General features: G+C 43.4%; 1 long non-coding RNA gene across 2 annotated transcripts in view; it reads right to left on the bottom strand.

Annotated features, from left to right (window-relative positions):
- Window positions 1-2,166, bottom strand: part of LOC121136651 — a 31,209-nt gene extending 29,043 nt beyond the window's left edge. For both annotated transcript variants that reach the window (XR_005873695.1, XR_005873694.1), the window contains exons 1-2: window positions 1,587-2,166; window positions 37-143 (exon numbers count right to left, since the gene is read on the bottom strand). This is a non-coding gene — a long non-coding RNA (uncharacterized LOC121136651). The remainder of the gene's footprint in view (window positions 1-36; window positions 144-1,586) is intronic.
- Between the last annotated feature and the right edge of the window lie 17,155 nt (window positions 2,167-19,321).

Below are 19,321 nucleotides of genomic sequence, written 5' to 3'. Positions count from 1 at the left end.
TCACACATCAAGCCACCTCAAGTGTCTGTCACTCACGTCAGGTCTTGCTTTCTCGCTGCTTGTTCCCGTTTCCATAAGCAGCCACACCAGGGCTAGGAAAAACAAGGTCCTCTTCCGCTTCAAACCCTACATAGGACTGTGATCTGTTGAGAAGAAAGAGATGGGCAGAAGAGTAGGAACAGAAGAAAGAAGCCAAGACAGAGAGGAGAAAGGAAGAAAGAGGAGAAAGGGTCAAAACCCAGCATTGCAGAAACATTCACAAATGATTAGTCAACTAACTGTTTAACAAATCGCAAAGCTATATAATTGTGTCATTGAAGATAATTAGTTTTGTAATGGGTTTACTTTGAAAAATGAATTAACAGCTAGTATGTAAAGAAATGATGTGTGTTTGGGGGGGGCGTGCATTTAAGGAGCTTTAGGATTCGCCTTTGTCCAGCCCGGCCTTACCAACTTTGGCATTCTACTTGTCGACTTATTTGGATAAAACAGAGAAAATGTCTTAGTAGGGGGTCTTTCATGAATGGTCTTTTCCCAGTGACTGCATTAAGCTCAGCAACAGATCAGATTGCGACCTCTGTGCTGTTACTATTAGCTGTTTGGAGGGAATCCCTCTGAGCCTTCAAATAAAGTGCAACATGGTACCCCTGAATCAGATTGAATAAATATCAAGTTATAAATGTCTATTGTGGGACAGTATCAGACACCTCCTCCCTTTCTTCTTTCATGCAGAGCCATCAGATTGCAGGAGTCTCGGATCTAATAATTTCTTCAGCCCCACTGAAGTCCTTGGAGACACCTTGCATTTCCCACTGTCTCCCTTTATTCTAAGGTCCTGGGCTGCCTAAATCCGTGAAGCGCAATCGAGAGTCACACAGCTTTTCGAAGTCGGGGCGCTGCCGAAAGGCAAGCTCTCCAGCCTCCTTACTGCAACCTAGGATCCGCTTGCGCTGGGTGCCCGCTGCCTGTGCGCGCGCAGGCGGCCAGGCGAGCTGCAACCGCGGGGCCGAGCGCCCCCTCCCTGCTCCGCTCCCCTCCTCCTCCTCCCGATACAATGACTGGGCCGGAACAGCGCATCCGCCGAGCCTCATTGGCAGGGCCGCCCCGGCCCCCGGAGAGGCGACGGGCGGGGGCAGCGCTGAGAGAGCGGTGGAGAGACCAGGCTGACAGCGGTCAGAGGCTGGACCAAGGGACGCGGGGACACTTGGAAAGCGGCTCAGGGTTCCTCCGCGGAGTGTGGGGATCCTGGTGAGGACGCTGGGCCAGGGGATGCTGCGGGCTCTGGCTGCCCGGCTAGCCGCCGCGGAGTTGGACTGCGTGGCTTGGACCCTGAGCCCAAGCCTGGGCGGAAAGGAGGAGGACCGAGAGGAAGACAGCCGCCGCGGGGGAAGGCGCCACGCGCAGCGGAGTTGCGGGACTGGCGCGGAGCGGGTTCCCCGGGTTCCGCGCGGTGCGCAGCGCAGACAATAAAGTAGCAAGGCGACAGCCCCGCGCGCCTGAGGGAGGAGGCGACTGAGCAGGTAGGTGCGTGGCTGTCCCAGGCATGTCGGAGCGCGCTGTCACTGGAGGAGGAGGCCGATACTCACCTCAGGGGCGCGGAGTGCGCCCCCAGCGCGGCGCGCAGGTTGGGGACCCACAGAGAAGGTCCCCAATCTCTTGCCACCGGGAAGCCCCGCCCCAAGGCTCCCAGGCTGGTGCAGCCTGGACTAGAGTTCCTAGGCACTTGGCGCCGCGCTTTGGTGGCTCTGGCGGTGTGGTGACAGGAAGTTTGGCGGGTTCAAGGCTTTGATGCTGGTGGGGTTTGCGAACGCGCCGCCTGGGACTGTGCGCTCTTTGCTTTGGTAGGAGGTAGGGAGAAGAACCTTTGAATCCCAGACCCGGTTGTCCAAAGATGCCCTCGGAAGACGGTGGAAAGAGCAGAGGGGACCTTGGCGTTAGCCTATCACACCCAGCGTTTGGCTTGGTTTCCCTTTGTAAAAAGGCGTGTCACATCCTAGTCGCGCCTGTATTGGAGAGGCTGTGTGCGTGTGAACCGCTCCCTGTCAATTTTTCTGGAGTATTTCACTTTTCATTTTCACCCTGAGAAGGCATATTTAATCCTAATTTGAGAAGTGATATTTCATTTGGACTAGAGGCCAAAGTCTCCCTTTGCTTGGCGCTCTTCTGCTCCTGATTAGAGCTGGGTCCCATTTACAAAGGGGTAGAGCTGGGCTCCAGTCTTCCCCGAGTCTGAGAATTCAGTGGCAGGAGGAGGTCTCTCGTTCTCCTTTGTGTGGCCGCTTCCTTCCTTCCAGATGTGAGAGGGTTGGGCTGGGCGCTTCTGGGTGCGGTAATAATTATCCTGAACATTCCTGAGATCTGCTAGGACTTGTAAACATACCAGAGCCAACTCCTCTGAACTTTGCGGGCTGACTTGATGTGTTTGCTGGTACCCAGAGGGCCACGTCTGCAAGGTGGCCCCTTGGGGAAGGAAGACCCCAGGGGGCTGACGGCCACAGTCTCAGGAAAACTGCATGATTCTTCAGGGTTAGCCTGAGCTTGCCCCAGAAACGTAGCAGCCAACCCAGAGGATGTGTTAAAGATTACAGGGCAATCCCTGACATGCTGATTCTTGTCCCAAAGGGAGTGGATCTGAGGAACTTCCAAAGCCAGTGTCTGCAGGGGAAGGAAAGCCTCTTCTTCCTTAACCCTCTCTAGCAGCTCTTTTCTTTGATCTGTCCTACACAGCGTACTGAAAAGAACCGGGAGCTCCGTGTCAAGGAGTCCCGCAGGCAGTTTGCAGGCGTGGTGAATAGTCCATGAGATGGTAAGGCAAATCCTAGAGGGAGGACCATCCCATTAAGCAACTCACATAATTTCACGTTAGGCTCCTTGGCAGAGCTGGGTCACTAGAAGGGACCCCAGTCATGCTCTATTGATGATTATGGAAAGCAAACAAAGAATAAGCAAATCAACAATAGTTACCTTGCCTTTTCTTTCACATAAATTAAATCGATATTTAAGAGTTGATGGAGAATCAAGAGTTCTGTGCATTTTTGTTCCCAAGTTCAATGTTACAAAATAGCTAGCAGGTTAATCTGTGAACATCTGCAGGCACATATACGCACATGTCTTCCAGTGGTACATATATTTCCCAGAGGAGGTAAAAAAAAAAAAACTCGGAGCTTCTTGAGATAGAGATTTGTCATTTCTTTGGGACACTGTGCATGTATTAACCAAACACTTTATTTGCTTGTATTTGGTAATGTGGGTGGAAAGTATCTGGATAAGACAATGGTGGAAAATTAAGACATCTTACCTATAAGACATTCACAGAGAAGTTTGATTTTCCTTGCCTGCCAAGTTCTCAGAAGGTCAGGCTTCAGGGCATGCAAGTGCTTGCCCCAAACATAACTTTCTGCAAATGTTTCCATGTTAGCTACAGAAAAGTTAAGGGGCCTCTTGTAGCAAGTACAGGATTACACTTGAACCTACAGAGTCTAGAAAATTATGGGCGGAGCTAACCTCACCTGCAGTCCAGCCAGCGTGTGGGACAGGGTGTGAGAAGAAGAAGGTCTCAGAAGTATTTACCATTTTTAGTCTCTGTTTCCCCCAAAACTTGGGGCTCCTACTTGCCCACTTGGTGGCACAGATTTAATTAAGGCTTTGTAGTGCCTTTGTGGGAAGAGAAAAACTGAAAATACAAACAGGGTGCATGGAAGACAGCTAAAAATACCTGACTGCCCTATCCAGTCTGCAGTAATGTTCAGAACTGCACAGTTATGTTTGCACATGTAAGTAAAGGCTTGGAGCTTACACTACAAATAATCTCTTTCTCTTTCTCCATCTGCCCCCCTTTCTCTCTCTCCCTCTTTTCCTCTCTACATTTTAATTTTGTTTTAGATGATCTTTTTCTTGGTAATGAATTCATTTCTAAATCTTTAGGACTTTCCCCCACCTTCTTTTTTAGTTAATGTGGGTTCTAGGCTATCAGAAATTCCTAAGGTAGCAGATTTGCATTGCTAGATGCTTGGTAAGAACGATCTTGGTGATTTAGGGGTCAAACTTATTTTCTTTTGTAAACTGCCTTCCTGAAATTATAATGTATTTTTCTTAAAAGACAAAACCAGGTTCTTCCTTATGATTTCACTTTCTAAACCTTATCTCACAGAATAGTGTTTTTCAAAATTAAGGTCATAAACTCTATTTACTGGTAAGAATCAATATTCAAATACTCTATGACAAGACAAGAGTCCGTCTCCATGATAAGCTGGTAAAGGAGAATTATGTGACTTTATGAACCTTTCAGTTGGATTTAGAGGGTGGGCTGATGTATACATTTGAGACTGCAACATATCATGTCATTTCATTGTGAGTTACTGTCAAAAGGTTGAGTTATAGGGGGTGTGTATCTATCCATACTGTTTTATTAAGTGGGAAATATAATTTTAAGTGCATTTGGGACACTTTATAGACATCACAAAAGCAGTATGTCTTTTCCTGTGTGTTGGTTTATGCCGTTAACAGGCAGGGGTGTATTTTGCTTAGAGATGAAAAACACCCTCAAGATCTGGTTTCTTCTCAGTTTTTTTCAAAGTCCTGCATAAGAGGGCTGTATATTGTAGCTATTGCTGGCTTAGATGGATACGGTTTGGATGTGTTCTTCAAAGTTTCCTGGGCTGGGGTGTGGCCGTACGGAGAAGTGAAGGGCTTTGCTCATGGGGGCACCAGTTTGTAGAGGAATTGATGTTGTGCTTATAGGGCCTGGGTCAGTTCCAGAGAGATGTGACCACAGAATCTCACTGTCTTCTCACCTTACTGTGTTATCTCTTCCCACCATAAACCCCTAACCATAGGCTCAACAGAAGGGTCATGTTGAACTGTTGAACCTAACAAACTGTGAGGTGTTTTTGTAATGTTTTCAGAAAAAAAAACCCTTAGTCTGGTTGACTTCTTTGGAGGAAGCACCTGTAATAAATGACATCTGGAGTAAAGAACACCCCAGACCCTGTGACCTGTCACATGAAGACAGTTGCTTGGGAAGAGAACTGTACACCGAGGTCTGAGGGCAGGTCTTTCAGCAGAGTACAAGGGCCTAATAAAGACAACTGACTCCTGTTTTCTTTGAAGTCCTGCATAATGGAAGTCGAGCTAAGCTGTACTCCGCAAATAGGTTATCAATACAGTTTCTCATGTGTATAAAGAAAACCCAGCTGCCTCTGAACATGGTCAATATCTGGGTTTATGAGATCAAAATGTAGAGAAACTGAAATTGATAAGAGGCATGCTGCTTTCAATGATACATGGGAGTGGGTGGGATGTGTAGATACATCAATTAAATAACCACAACACACCTAGGGATGACCATGCTTGTTTCTATATGTATGGGCAGATCTTAGAAGAAGGCATTTATCTTAAATTAACTTTTTATTTTAACATAATATAAGTTATTTAAGTTGGCTTTAGAGGAGATTATTTGGAGAGTGCACCCCCTTAAGGCCCAGGGTCAAATGAGTCCTCCATCTTCAGCCCTGAGCTATTTATTTGGGTCTGTGTTACTTTGCCCTTGGGGAATGCACTACTTTTAATTGTCTCCTGTCACTTCATATACAATTAACCAGTGGGAAGAGAGCACTAATTGTGCCTGGCTGCAAGGATAATGCTCACTCACAGCAGAGAGTCCTTAGAAGTGGGTTGAACATGTTGGCTTGCCTTGGGTCAGTCCTGATTAATATCCGTGCCTCCAGGATGGATGGTAAATTACATAGTCACCCTGCCTGGGAGGCTATTTTGGAGGGCTATGATTAGGGCTTGTGTAATAGTTTAAGTTATTTGATAAAGTATTCCCTGTACTGGGAAGACCTAAGTGATTATGCTAAAGGATAGGAAGTCATATGGCAAAGGAGAAAGGAAACCTAAGACATCATTATCAAAATGCTGAGTAGTTCTGTGTCAAGGATAGTTCTTCCCTGAAAGGCTATTTGTCAGTGTCCAAGAAATTTGTTGGTTGTCACCATTTGGGAAGAATGTTCGTGGAGTCTAGCGGTTATAGGGCAGGGCTCTCAGAAAATTCTACAGTACACTGGACACCCTATACCAAAGAACTGCCCAGTCCCCATGTTTGTGGTATGTGCTTGGGTAACCCTAGGATGGGTGACAGTGGGAGGATGGAGAATATGATGGCTTTTTTCAGTTGTCAACTTGGAAGGATCTGGAATCACCTGGAGAGGAGTTCCCGGTAAGGAGTTAGGTTGGCCAGTGGCCTTTCTCTGAGGGAATTCCTGAACTAGGTTAATTGAGGTAGGAAAACCCACCCTGAGTACAGTTAACACCACTTCATGGAAAGGGTTCCAGGCTGAATGAAAAGGAGAGAGAGTAGGCTTTGCACTAGCATTATTCTCTGTTTCTGTGATGTGATGTGACCAACTTCCTCACCATGACAGACTCTATCAGAACCATGAGTCAGAAACAAAACCCTCTCTCCCTTAAGTTGCTTTTTGTCAGAGTTTTTGATAAGCAAGAGAAAAGCAACTGAGATGGGAAGAAAGTGTTTGAAGCGAGAGGGTGATGATATGTGTGTGTTCACATTGAGATAATTATTAGGCTATATATTCACATTCTTTAATCTTTTGTGTGCGTGGAACCAGTTTTTAAAAAAAGTTTTAAACAAGATGTGTTCACCAGAACTGAAGGATCAAACTCCTGATGCCTGGTTATATAACCCGTAAAGGCTCAATAAATAGTAGTACTAATGGCTACCATATTAACTCATGTTCAGTTACACTGAAAATTATTCACCTGTGCCTTTGAAATGTTCATTCCTTATAGCTCTTATAGACCTTCATTCTAATCTGTTTTCTGTTATTATAGCAAAATACCTGAGACTGGATATTATATAAGGAAAAGTTGACTTAGATCATAATTCCAGACGTAAAAGCATTGTGTGGGCTTATGCTTAACTTTGACTAGGATGTCAGTGCAGACAACAAATGCTTGTGTGTGTGTGAAGGGAATACTTGTAAAAAAGAGAGGTTACAAGGCCAGATGAGAAACCATAATGGCAAAATCCATCGTTCTTATGGCAACTCATCCTTGCAAGAACTTACTCCTTGAGGCCCTCCAAGCACCTTGACTCCAGGGACCTAATTTCCTTTAGTCCCCATGTCTTAAATGGTTTTATCACTTCTCAGAACTGCCAGACTGGGAGCAATGCTTCTAACACATGAGCTGTTATGAGACACACTTAAACCATATTCAAACCATAGAATCCCTACTCTCCACCCTTTCTATGACTAAGAAAGCTCTTTCCAAGGTTATGGCTGGACTCAAATCACCCAGTGTTTATTGAGTAACCAGAGTCAATGCTGTACTAATGTTGTGTAGAGACGCAGGTTATTGTTAGGAATGTTGGTCCTTGTGTCACGTGACCTGGCATAATACAACCAGCTCCCAAATCTAACTCTGTTGCTTACTGAATGTGTTTTGAACAAGTTGTTCACTCTCCATGCCTCAGTTTCCTCCTCTGTAAGATGGAGGTGATCAGAGTTCCTGCTGTATCTGGGTACTGTAGTTCAAGCAATACAATACTGTCTGATCTTGCTGGTATATGGAACCCATAGCAAGTTGAGGACAGGGTGTAGCTCTGTGCTAGAAGGCTTGCTTAGTGCATTTGTGGCTCTGAGACGGATCCCAGTCTGAGGGCAGGGACAGCAATGGTCAGAGGAAGGATTTCCGCATCACCATTCTTAGACACCGGCTTACAGTAACATTCCTCTCAACAGCATGAACTTCCCACTTGGTGATGTCAGCAGCATTCATGTGACCTCTACAGATACCCCCAACCTGTTAAATGCTCCTACACAATGTTTCCTTCTTCCCCACCAGCCCCAAAGTTTCCTGCGCTTTACAGAGATGGACATCAGGCCTGGAAAGTGCCAGGACTTGTTCACACAGGTAGTGAGTGACAGGCTTAGGGGTGGGTAAACACTGTCACTTGGCTCCAAAAGACTCACCTCATTCTTGTCCCAACACTCACAGTTCAAGAGCTTGGGTATCTCTCCGGAGAAAGCTCACAACAGACCCACACTTTGTCATGTACTTTCTCCTCCACTGTTATTTATGAAAGACGTTCCTGTGTGGTCTGGCAGTAGGAGTATATAATGGACCACAAATACTACTGTTAATGCAATGTTTGTAAGGAACAAGGAAAAATATTCCTTTCTGTTTTGCTGAATAACCCTTTAGCAGAGTAGAGTTTTCCGCCATGCAATTTGACATGGGCAGTAAATATAAAACCCTCCCAAATCAGCCCTAAATATTTGGCTGCTGTAAGGAGGCCCCTGGCTTTGAAACTCACCAAGCAGCCTAGACAGTTATTGGAAATAATTATGCCTCTGCCACAGCATGGAGCCCCATCACAACCCTCCTGATTCAAAAGGCCTTTCTGGAAATACCAGCATTCATCTTCCAGCTGGTGCTTCCAACAGCCAACAGAGTCTGTGGGGGAGCGAACATTAGATGGGGCCAGGAATTGTTTTTAGCTTTTCCTGGTTGCACCTGACTGAACCCAAACCATCAATTCAGTCATTGCAAGACAGCAGAAGGGGCCATATGTGACCAGAATGTCAGGCACCCACAGACACAGAGCTTAAACAGCTAGCTGTACTCCTGCTTTATCCAAGTTCAGTGCTGTGGCAGAATTCTGCTAGATGAAGGAGAAATTGGGGAGAAAAGAGGTGGGCTGTGGTCTAGAATTGGCAGTGGCTGGGGAATCAGGGCAATGGATATGGTTCGATAGTAGAGTGCTCGCCTAGCATGCTGATAGCCCTGGGTTCTAGTCTCAGCAATGCAAGAAATAGAAAAACAACAAAACAAAAAACAAAACACTGTCACTAGGGTGACATGAGGTGTCATAATTAGCTTTCTGAATTTGTCAAATGGGCAGCGACACCCACATCTTGTAAATCTTTGAATTACAAACATGTACACCACTCTATAGCAATAAACTTTTGAAACTTTAGCAGTTTTTCAAAGTTCCCAGAAAAATGTTCTTTTAAAGGGGGAGTTTTTTCATAGTGTGACTATTCCAGTAAAATCACTTGCTGTCCAGTAAAAATGGCATTTGGTGTAACTGGTTATATCAAATAGCCTTCCCGTAGAGGCATTTCAAAACAGGAGAGTGTGGCTTGTGCATGCATCGAACATAGGGGGCATTTGAGGCCATCGCACACACGCTCAAATTGGCTCTAGTTAAATGTGTGAAGTAAAAACCAGGGACCTGATAAACTAATGAAAGCCATGTGTCCCAGACTGGGAACAAAACCTTGTCCCAGTGAGGCTGTAAGACTTAAATTGAGCACATAGCACAGTTATTTGCTCTAACTGTTAAATTAATTCAATTTGTATTTTGAAGAGAGAGAGAAAAGGAAAACAGTGTTGTTTTTAATCTACCTTCATGGCCACAGTCTTGCTGTCCTTTCAGCATCTGAAAGGGTTGGGCTCCAGTTTTCTGGAAGCCGAGTGTGACCCAGACAAAGCGTCAGGCACTGTTTTTTTTTGTTTGTTTGTTTTATGAGTTGGCTGGTGTAGACAGTTCTAATCATGAGTGTCTCACTGTATTCTCCAGTTTAATCTTCCTCAGGACTTCATACAGAAAAACACTCTGTGTAAATCTCAGAGAAAAGTTGCAAAGATGGTAAAGGATAGTTTAAAACTGACAGTCAGTCAGAAAGCACACATGTGCCTTGATTGATGCTTTTACTGTACAATCTGAGAGAACTACAAGTTCCACTTCCTTCAGACTGCACAGTACATTTTTTCCTGCCCTGTATGCAGTTTCATTTCTATTACTCTGTCCAAGAATCAGCAATACATTTCAGCTAGGGCATTCTTTTCCAGACAATTAAGACCTACCTCTTTGTAGTCACATTATCTTTTGTTTGAACTGTCTCTAATGGCACATGCTTGTTTGGTCGGCTTGTTTTCCTAACCTGGACAATGTTAATGTGACTACATTTTTTCCTGTATTTGGATTTATTATGATAAATATCACCTATGGTTCCTTGCTGTCATCCTGCCCTTTGGCAGCTGAATTACCACTGAGTGCCTCTTTAAAATAGCCACTGACCTTGAGCCACATATGACAGTGCACACACATATCACCCATTCAGGGGGTGGAAGCCGGTGGGTCATTGTGAGTTCCAGGACAGACACTACTACATCTGGAGACCCTGGCTGAAAGATAAATGAGTAAGAGGACAGTGACGTAGCTCAGTTTGTAGAATGCTTGCTCAGCATGCACAAAGCCCAGCACCACATAAAACTAAAAGTGGTGATGCGGGCTTGTAATCTCATCACCTGGAAGACAGAAATAGGAAGCTCAGACATTCAAGGCCTCTCTCTGCTACCCAGTGTTGTGTGACAGAACTTTTCCTGGGGGAGATGCAGCACACATGTTTATTCACCCGATAGGGATCCCATGACAGACCAAAGAATGGATACCAGTGAAGTCCAACTTGGTGAACAAATGAGTTTTATTGGGGTTACTTACACAAATAGAAATGACTCAAAAACAGCTGTATCACCAAAGTCCACCCCAGTATGGGTGACAGCTCCCAAAGCTTGAACCTGGAGCACACTGCACAGCATGCAGGCATCTTAGCAGTTTGGAGAGTGTTCTTTCTGAGTGACTCCAGCCTAAACCTCTTCCAGGCAGCTTGGTTTGTTTCTGCTTCTTCTAGGCAACTGAGGTCTTGGTCTTCTTTGCCCTTTGCCTATCTGAGTGTTGTGTAACTGTTTCCTCTGAGTCTGGAATATTACAACCTGCAGGGAAACTCCTAAGTTAAACAATCCCAACAGCTTCGGAAGTTCCTGAAACCGACCAGATTCCCTAGACCCCTCCCTGCCAGAATAAGCAATAAAAGCTCAGAGTTCTTATCAGAAGAAAGGAAGTCCAATTGCGCAGATGACAAAGACCATCCAAGCTTTGAAGAAGACTCTGGGGCCAGACAGCCGCTTGAAAGAAGTGGAAACCAGCCAAGCTGCCTCGAAGAGGTTTAGACTAACTGAGGCACCTGGAGAGGACACTTCCAACCTGTTGGGCTGTCTTCAGGCTGTACAGTGTGCTCTGGGTTCCCAGCTTTTGTGAGCTGTCACCCATGCTGGGGTGGGCTTTTGTGGCACAGCCGTCTTTGAGTCATTTCTGTTCCTGTAAGTCACCCCTGATCCATATTCCTGTAAGTAAGTGTAGTAGTACTTTCTCATCAGGACTGCCAGCATGCAAAAATGACACAGAGACTTATTATTAATTATTAAAGCTTGGCCTTAGCTTAGACATTTTCATTACTAGCTCTTATAACTCAAATTAACCTGTCTTTATTAATCTGCTTTCTTCCATGTGGCCCTGTTACCTTTGCTCTGTACTGTATGTCTGACTTCTTTAGAGTCTCACATCTTCCTGATCCAGATTTCTGGCTTATCTATGGCTAATCTCAGTCAGCCAGTCACTTGCTACACCTCCTGATTCAAGGTAAACTTTATTGTCAGTCTTGAATGGCACAGTGCAATCAAAATATTGAACAACATTTTTCCCTCTTTGTCTAAATAAAAAGGGAAGGTTCTAACTCTAACATAGTAAAACTGTATACAGTAAGAACAATTCTCAGGTAAGAATTATATTTACACTATCCAGTACATTTGTCTTTGGAAAATACATAAAAGTACTCCATTATATATCCTGTCTTGGTGAGTCCATTTTCTATTCATAACTTATATTACCATCCTAAAAATATATTTCTAGACCTAATTCTTAGATAAACAACTTAAGCTTGTATGTTTTTCAACCTTAAAAACTTTACATCTCTTATGTTTTCTGAATTTGGTAACAAGGGAAACGGTAGTCTTCACACCCATCAAAGATTTAAGAAGGATATAATATTACCTGAGTAAACAGGATGTGAAGAGCAAGCAACTTCCAAAACTATAGAAAAGACAGAAACAGCTGGCTGCCTGAACAATCACCCAGGGTTCCACTGAAAGGTTGGGGCATCCATCTTTTACCTACAGACCTAGAATATCTGACAGACTTATCTGTGAAGCAGGAATTTTGAAGGACACTTCTACCTTGTGGCAAAGTTCGGCAGTCACCTTCTTTTGTGTTCTGCTTGTCCAGTTTGGACAGCATACTGTCAACAGTTGAGGAAAGGGAAGTTTCTTGTTCAATAGCTAACTTTGCCACAATGAAAGAAAACTCCATATATAGGTTTTTTTGAAGACCATCATCCTTTTGGGAAGTAAATTGGTGCTGCCAGGAGCAAATGTATCTCACTGTCACGAAAAGCCTTATGTTATTAACATGTCATAAATGACATTTCTGTAGGTCCCTGAAGTATTTGAAGACCTATCTATCTAAAATATTCTGTTTAATCTTGAAAATATGCCTAATATGACTACAAGTTTGAATATTATAGATGACTAACTACTAACTTGCCTTTCTAAATTATCCTAAATAGTTTGTGATAACTTTTAAGGGCTAGAAATTTACATTACATTGTTAAATGAGCTTCATAGGTACAATACCTTAAACAAGAGTGGAAACATATATACAGTATAAAAATAACTTTAAGTTTATATCATACAAAAATCTCACCAATGTAAAATATTTGAAACTAGCAGTTGCTTTTTAGTTTAAAATAGGTTCAATAATCTACCCTTTTATCCTATAATTTCTGTATCTTCCTTTTTTTCTTTTTAGAAAGAGAACCTTGAATTTAACCTCCCTTGATTAGTTTCCTCCCTTACCATGGCCAGTAACAGTGTGCAACCAACCCCCTAAATGATGACAAACATCCATAACCCACAAAACCACCCACCTCCACCTGTTGGGAATGTGTGTGTGTCCTGTTCTTAAGATTACTTCCTCTTATCTGGGATCGAAAGCATCTTTAGGGAACCCTGAGGAAATTGAGATAATGGGCAAGTCCTGGGAGAGCTAGCTATATCTGTTTAGTCTCTGTGTGATGGGAAAGTGTAGGGCTTATCTGAAGTCATGGCTAGAGTAGTCTCTGAGGCCAGACCATCTTAACTAGCAGCTTTGAAGTTGTTCTGCATGCAGAATTTTGAGGAAACTTCAACAGAGGCATTCTGAGAGACTGGATCAGCTGGGATACTTGTCTTCATTGGTAACTGGTCTTTTATTTTCTGAAAAATACTGACTTTTAAAGATAACATATATATCTGCACTAACACAAGTATAGAATGTGCAATGTGCACAAGTCAACTAGAGATGATTTTTGTTCTGTGTTTGAGCAGGTAAAAGGCATTTGTTTAGACTGTATAACTAAATCTCTATTCATGTCATATGAAAAGATGTCATGTAATAATAAAGCATGAGGACTCTGTAGCCAACAAGATTTATCATATCTCATCCAGTTTCAGAGCTGTTCCCATAGTAGAGAGATCAGCATATACATTACCTGTCTTGTAATTTTTCCTGATTTCTTCTTCTTCTTTTTTTTTTTTTTTTTTTTGGTTTTTACGAGACAGGGTTTCTGTGTATTGTTTCGGGGCTGTTGGTCCAGCCCGGCCTCAAACTCACAGAGATCCGCCTGCCTCTGCCTCCCAAGTGCTGGGATTAAAGGCGTGTGCCACCACCGGATAGATATCATTTTCACGAGGGCTCCCCTGGTCAAGTCTAACCTTCATTAATTTTGAAGGAATCTATAGCATTTTGCTTCCTTCTCTGCATGTACATGTCCTTTGTCCCCTCTGCTGCCTCTGCCTTCTGTCTCTGTCCCCTCTTGCTAGTGCTGCCTCTGTGCTGTAATTGAATTTGCTGTTGCTGCTGCTCCTTCTTGGTGATCACCACCTCTGCTTAGAATAAAAGTCAAAAGTAGGCCATGAAAAGGCCATTCAGGAAAGCCTTTTGATTCCTGCGGAAACAAAACTGCAATCTCTCCCCCAATACAACATGTTTTCTGTCTTCCATTCTAAAGTCAAGACACCTTTAAAACATATAGGCTGGTTTAGTTCAGTAGTTATCTCACAATCCAATAGCTCTCAGCAGCTGCCATTTTTTTGTGCATTAGCATTTAAACAATTCGAACTTAACAAAGCACCATACAGAATCCACATGCCCTGTGTATTTCCCGTTGTTACCTGGCCTTGTTTTTTATTACTTTACTCTTCATTTGAAGACTTGAATATTTTTAAACTATTTTTCTGTGCCTGTCTATACCCATTTTCTTCAGCACCTAAGCAGTTTTTTAAGCATACTTCACCTTTTCAGAGGTTTTTTTTCCCCCATACTGTCTAGACCTTGCTTCACTGCACATCTGCAGTGTTCTCTGACCATGTGAGCCAAACTTTAAACTACTAGACTGCTACTGTGGAGTGACACTGTGCCTGACCCCTCAGGCCCTTGAAGCCAAGCCTTATACCCCAGGAAACAGACTCCACAGTTGGGAACCTTGCCTCTGTATGCAGCTAGCATTGGTCCACCTGAGAGACTGTGGCACTAGGAAGCCGTGTCCAGCAACTTGTCCAGAACTTTCTTTAGCTTTCTCTATTAATCGAATTCTGCTACATGGCTCGGTGACCCCTCTCAACTGTATGTCTGACTTTTTCAGAGTCTTGCTTGTGTCTCTCTGTTCTTTCCTTCCTGGATGTTTTCTATATTAAAATTTCTGGCTTCTTGATAACTAATTCCAGTCAGCTAGTTACTGACCCTGATCCCTGATTCAAGGTAAACTTTATTGACAGTCTGGAGAGTCACAGTGTGATCAAAATATCCCACAACAAGGAATCCCAGCAAAACTCATTGGTTTACCAAGTTAGATTTTGGTGGTGTCTGTACTTTGGTCTGTTATGGATTCCCTGTCTAGTGCTAGTAGTGTGTTGCATCTCCCTAGGGAAAGTTTTGTCATACAACACACAGTGGATTATTGAGGACAGCCTGAAGCTCATGGGACACTGTTAATAAACATATAAACAAATTCACAGCAACAAAGCTCCATAGACTAGTTAGCAGATGGCTGGCAGCTTGCTTAGAACTCCGTGCTTAGGATCTTGGCTACGTGGTCCAACATCCTGGGAAATGAGCAGTATTTCTCCTCACCTTTCACCAGGGATAAGATAGAGGTGGAGCAAAATGACCTAGGATTTGAATCTGAAGCCATGACCCTAAGTGCACAGCACCTCTTGCCAGGTAGTACTATGAGCTGAGTAGCTCCTCTCTGGCCTTTGAGTAGCCCTGATTCTCCCATTGCTTTGAAGGCATTCAGTGCAGCGGTTTTGTTTGCTTGTTTGTTTGTTTTGTGGGAGTTTTGGCATCATTTTGCACAGGTGAAGTTCTGCTGATTCCTGCGTTTCTGGACATCTTCTGCAAAGCTGCAGTTTCTGAAAGTCTTAACTTGTGAGTTTAGCTCTAGAGCCTGGAGTTTGGGGAAGGATTTTAGAATTTCCTACATTATGGTTAGGTAGCCTGTTTGAGAAACCTGCAATCAGAAGAATGCTTGGTGAATCTGTAATGCAGAGGTTGAGAAACCTTTTTTCTGCAAAAGGTGAGATCTTAAATATATTGTGGCCAAGTTTGCAATTACTTCTCAACTCTGTCTTTGTAGAGCTAGAGAGTCAGGAAATCAAATAAGGGGTGCAGAGGCAGGGGAGAGGCTTAGTCTGCAAACACCTGCCTAAAAACCATGGGGATCAACGTGTCCCTTAGAGCCTGTGAGTCCTAGTTCTAGTTTCTACTGCTGTGACAAAACACCATTGACCAAAATCAACTTGGGGAGGAAAGGGTTTGTTTCAGCTTTATCACAGTTCTTTAGCACTGTGGGAACTTCCGTTACTGAGGGAAGTTAGAGAAGAAACTGGAGGCAGGAGCTGATGCAGAGGCCATGGAAGAGTGCTGCTTCCTGACTTTCTCCTCATGATTTGCTCAGCCCACTTTCTTATACAGCCCCAGGACTACCTACCCATGAGTGGAGCTGCACACATTAGGCTGGCTCATTCTTCATCAATTACTAATTCTTGCCCATAGGCCAATTTGGTGGGGTTCATTCTTCCCAAGTGACTCTACTTGTGTCAAGTTGACATAAAACTAGCCAGTACACCATGTAAAAAGTCCTGGCATGGTGGTGGTGCCTGCTTGTAATCACAGTGCTGGAGAGGTCAAGACAGGCAGATTCCTATGGATAGATGGCCCATTCTGCAAGACAGTGGAGAACCTGACTCAAAATGGTAAGGTAGAAGGCCAGCGAGATGGCTCAGTGGTTAAGAGCGACTACTGTAAAGGACCTAAGCTCAGTTCCCAACATCCATATCATGAGGTTCACAACCACCTGTAATCCCAGATCTAGGGAGTCTGATACCTCTAACCTCTGAGATTCACCCATACAGATGCACACTTATACACATAATTCAAAAATGTAACAAAAGTCTTTAAAGTAATCAAAACAAAGTGGAGAACTATTGAGAAAGAACTTATATCAACCTCTGACTTCCACATGCACATAAAGTAATATAAAATATTTAATTAATATAAATATTAAATGTTAAATATCTTGTTTATCAATTTTATTTTATGTATATTCAAATATTTGATATTTATATTAATTGTATCAATAATGAATTAACATAAACTAAAAACAAAGTTTTTATTCTGATGAACCTTTATTTACAGAAATCAAGCAATGGGAGGAAGCTGTATTTTGCCAACCCTCTTCAACAGACAAAAGGACCATTCTGGGTGTTAAAGTCTGTGTGGGTATGATGTCGAGTAGCAACAGACTCGTGAGACGAGGGCTTAGGTTTTTCCCTATCCCTACTTCTAACTACTCTAACTGGGGAAAGTGCTTTAAACGCCTCATTCCTCAGTTTCCTGTCTTCAAGTGTGGACAAAGGACAGGTCTTACCTCACTCAGTGACTTTGGGAGCTGGCAAATTTATGCTCACACTTCACTTACTGGTGGAGAAGAGATCTGAGAAGTGAGTCATGGTGTGGATTTTGTCCTGCATATACCTCAGAGTGCACTTACACACACCTCAACTATGCAGGTCAGTGGAGTCGCTTCTTAATACAATCAGTGGGTTCAGTAAATGTGAGATGAATGAGACTGTTGCATAGTAACCCTTTGTGTGAGTGTGCATGTGTGTAGGTGCATGTGTATAGATGTGTAAGTATGTATTGTGTAGGTACATGTGCATAGATGTGTAAGTATGCATATGTGCAGATGTGTAAGTGTGCATGTGTGTAGGTGTGTGTATAGATGTGGAAATGTACATGTGTATAGATGTGTAAGTGTGCATGTGTGTAGGTGCATGTGTATAGATGTGTAAGTGTGTATGTGTATAGATGTGTAAGTGTGCATGTGTGTAGATGTGTGTGCATAGATGTGTGAGTGTGCATGTGTATAGATGTGTAAGTGTGTATGTGTATAGATGTGTAAGTGTGCATGTGTGTAGTTGCATGTGTATAGACGTGTAAGTGTGCATGTGTATAGATATGTAAGCATGTGTGTAGGTATGTGCATATGTGTTTGTGCACATGTGTGTAGGTGTGTGTGTTCATGTGCACATGGAGGCCAAAGAACAATTTCTGGTGTTGTTCACCTGTTTTTGTTTGTTTCTCTTTTTTTGGAGACAGGGCCTGTCACTGACCTGCAGTTTCCCAGTAGGCTAGTAAGACTCAGGAACCTTCCTATCTCTGCCTTCCCCTAGTGTAACACTCCCAGGTCTCTTAACAGTAGCTGGGGACACAGTTATTGACCCTCAGTCCTTAGGATTGGACCACTCCCTGAAACACCACTAGTAACAAGAATTTGCAATGCCTTGTCTTTGGTTTGTTCGTCACAGCCTTCTCTGCATGTGCATGTCCTTTGTCCCCTATGCTGCCTGTGTCCCCATGGCTCTGTCCCCTCTTGCTAGTGCTGCCTCTGTGCTGTTACTGAACTTGCTGTTGCCGCTGCTCCTTCTCAGCGATCACCACCTCAGCCTTCTCTGCTTACAATAGAAGTCAAAAGTAGGCCAGGAAAAGGCCATTCAGAAAAGCCTTTCATTGGTTCTAATTGTGTGACTGAGGGCAACCCCAGAGGTTGAGTCCTAGCGGACTCCACACAGAAGTCAGATGAACAGCCTCTCATGTAGTCATCGGAGGGCTGTGAAAAAGATGTTCCCACAAATCATGGTACTATGCTTCATGCAAATGAAGGATTGTCTTCAAAACAAGGCATAGGTCTTCTCCAGAGCCTTCAGGGAAGTATGTCCTCACTGGCATGGATGACAATAGCCAAAAGCATCCATTCAGGCTTGTAGTGATAAAAAAAGACCAGTGCAAGCTGTTTGAGACATTCTGTCTGGAGTGTTTTGGCAGCAAGTTGCCAAAATGCAGCTTCCTCAAGGTATCCATGCAGCATCCAAAACAACCAGGCTGTTTGATCCAAGATAGCCTGCCTAACAGTTGTCAGAAAATCTAATTCCCCAAGACATTCAACGTCTTAACTCATTAAATGAAAAATAAAATTAAGTAAGGTCTAGGATACTCATAGCAAAAGTCTACCATTAACATTAACAACACTTTAACAGTGTTTAGCAACCCTTGACAGTGCTTACCTTCTATCCTAGTGCCCCAGGGTGACTTGAGTCTCTTTGATATGTCCTATAAGAAGGGCACTCTAAATAACAATAAGAGATAGTACACATCTGTCATCGTTGGCCTTGGGGGTGGAGGCAGGAGGATCCAAAGGAATTGAAAGTCATTCTCAAGTACATAGTGACTTGTAGGCCAGCCTGGGCTACATGAGACCCTGTCTCAAACTAACAAACAGTTTTTAAAAAAGGATCAAAACCATGTGACAAAAGAAAAACAGAAAACATGCAATATAGTAAACACCTAAGACAGAAGCGGGTCTGTCGTAATCAAATCTTAGGCACTGTACACAGATATAAGGACTACCCTGGCACCACAGCATTTGTTTATTTCAGAATCACTACACACAGGAGAATGCAGTATCATATCCCATTGTTTCACAGCATCACAACCCTTTATGTGGTAAGGGTATTATGTGAGGGTATTACAGTATATCACACCATTACATCATGGCATTCTGTCATAGTATTGGGCAAGTGATGCTGTGTCACAAAATGTGACACCATGGAACTTTGTTCTTACATGTCCATGACGACTCCAGACAAAAGAAAATTTTCAGTGCTGTTAAACCTATGGGCTCATCATCGGAAATGCTGTCCATTTATCATGTTGCATAGCTTGACTGACACAGACAGGCATGGTTAGTTTTACAACACTTTGCTTTATTGTGTGTTAATGGTGCTACTTTCTTTTAAAGAA

This window comes from Mesocricetus auratus, unplaced genomic scaffold (genome assembly GCF_017639785.1).
Source record: "Mesocricetus auratus isolate SY011 unplaced genomic scaffold, BCM_Maur_2.0 Super-Scaffold_100676, whole genome shotgun sequence".
In the NCBI taxonomy this organism is placed as follows: domain Eukaryota; kingdom Metazoa; phylum Chordata; class Mammalia; order Rodentia; family Cricetidae; genus Mesocricetus; species Mesocricetus auratus.
Note: the sequence above shows the minus strand (reverse complement) of the source record. Positions and strands in the feature narration are given on the sequence as shown.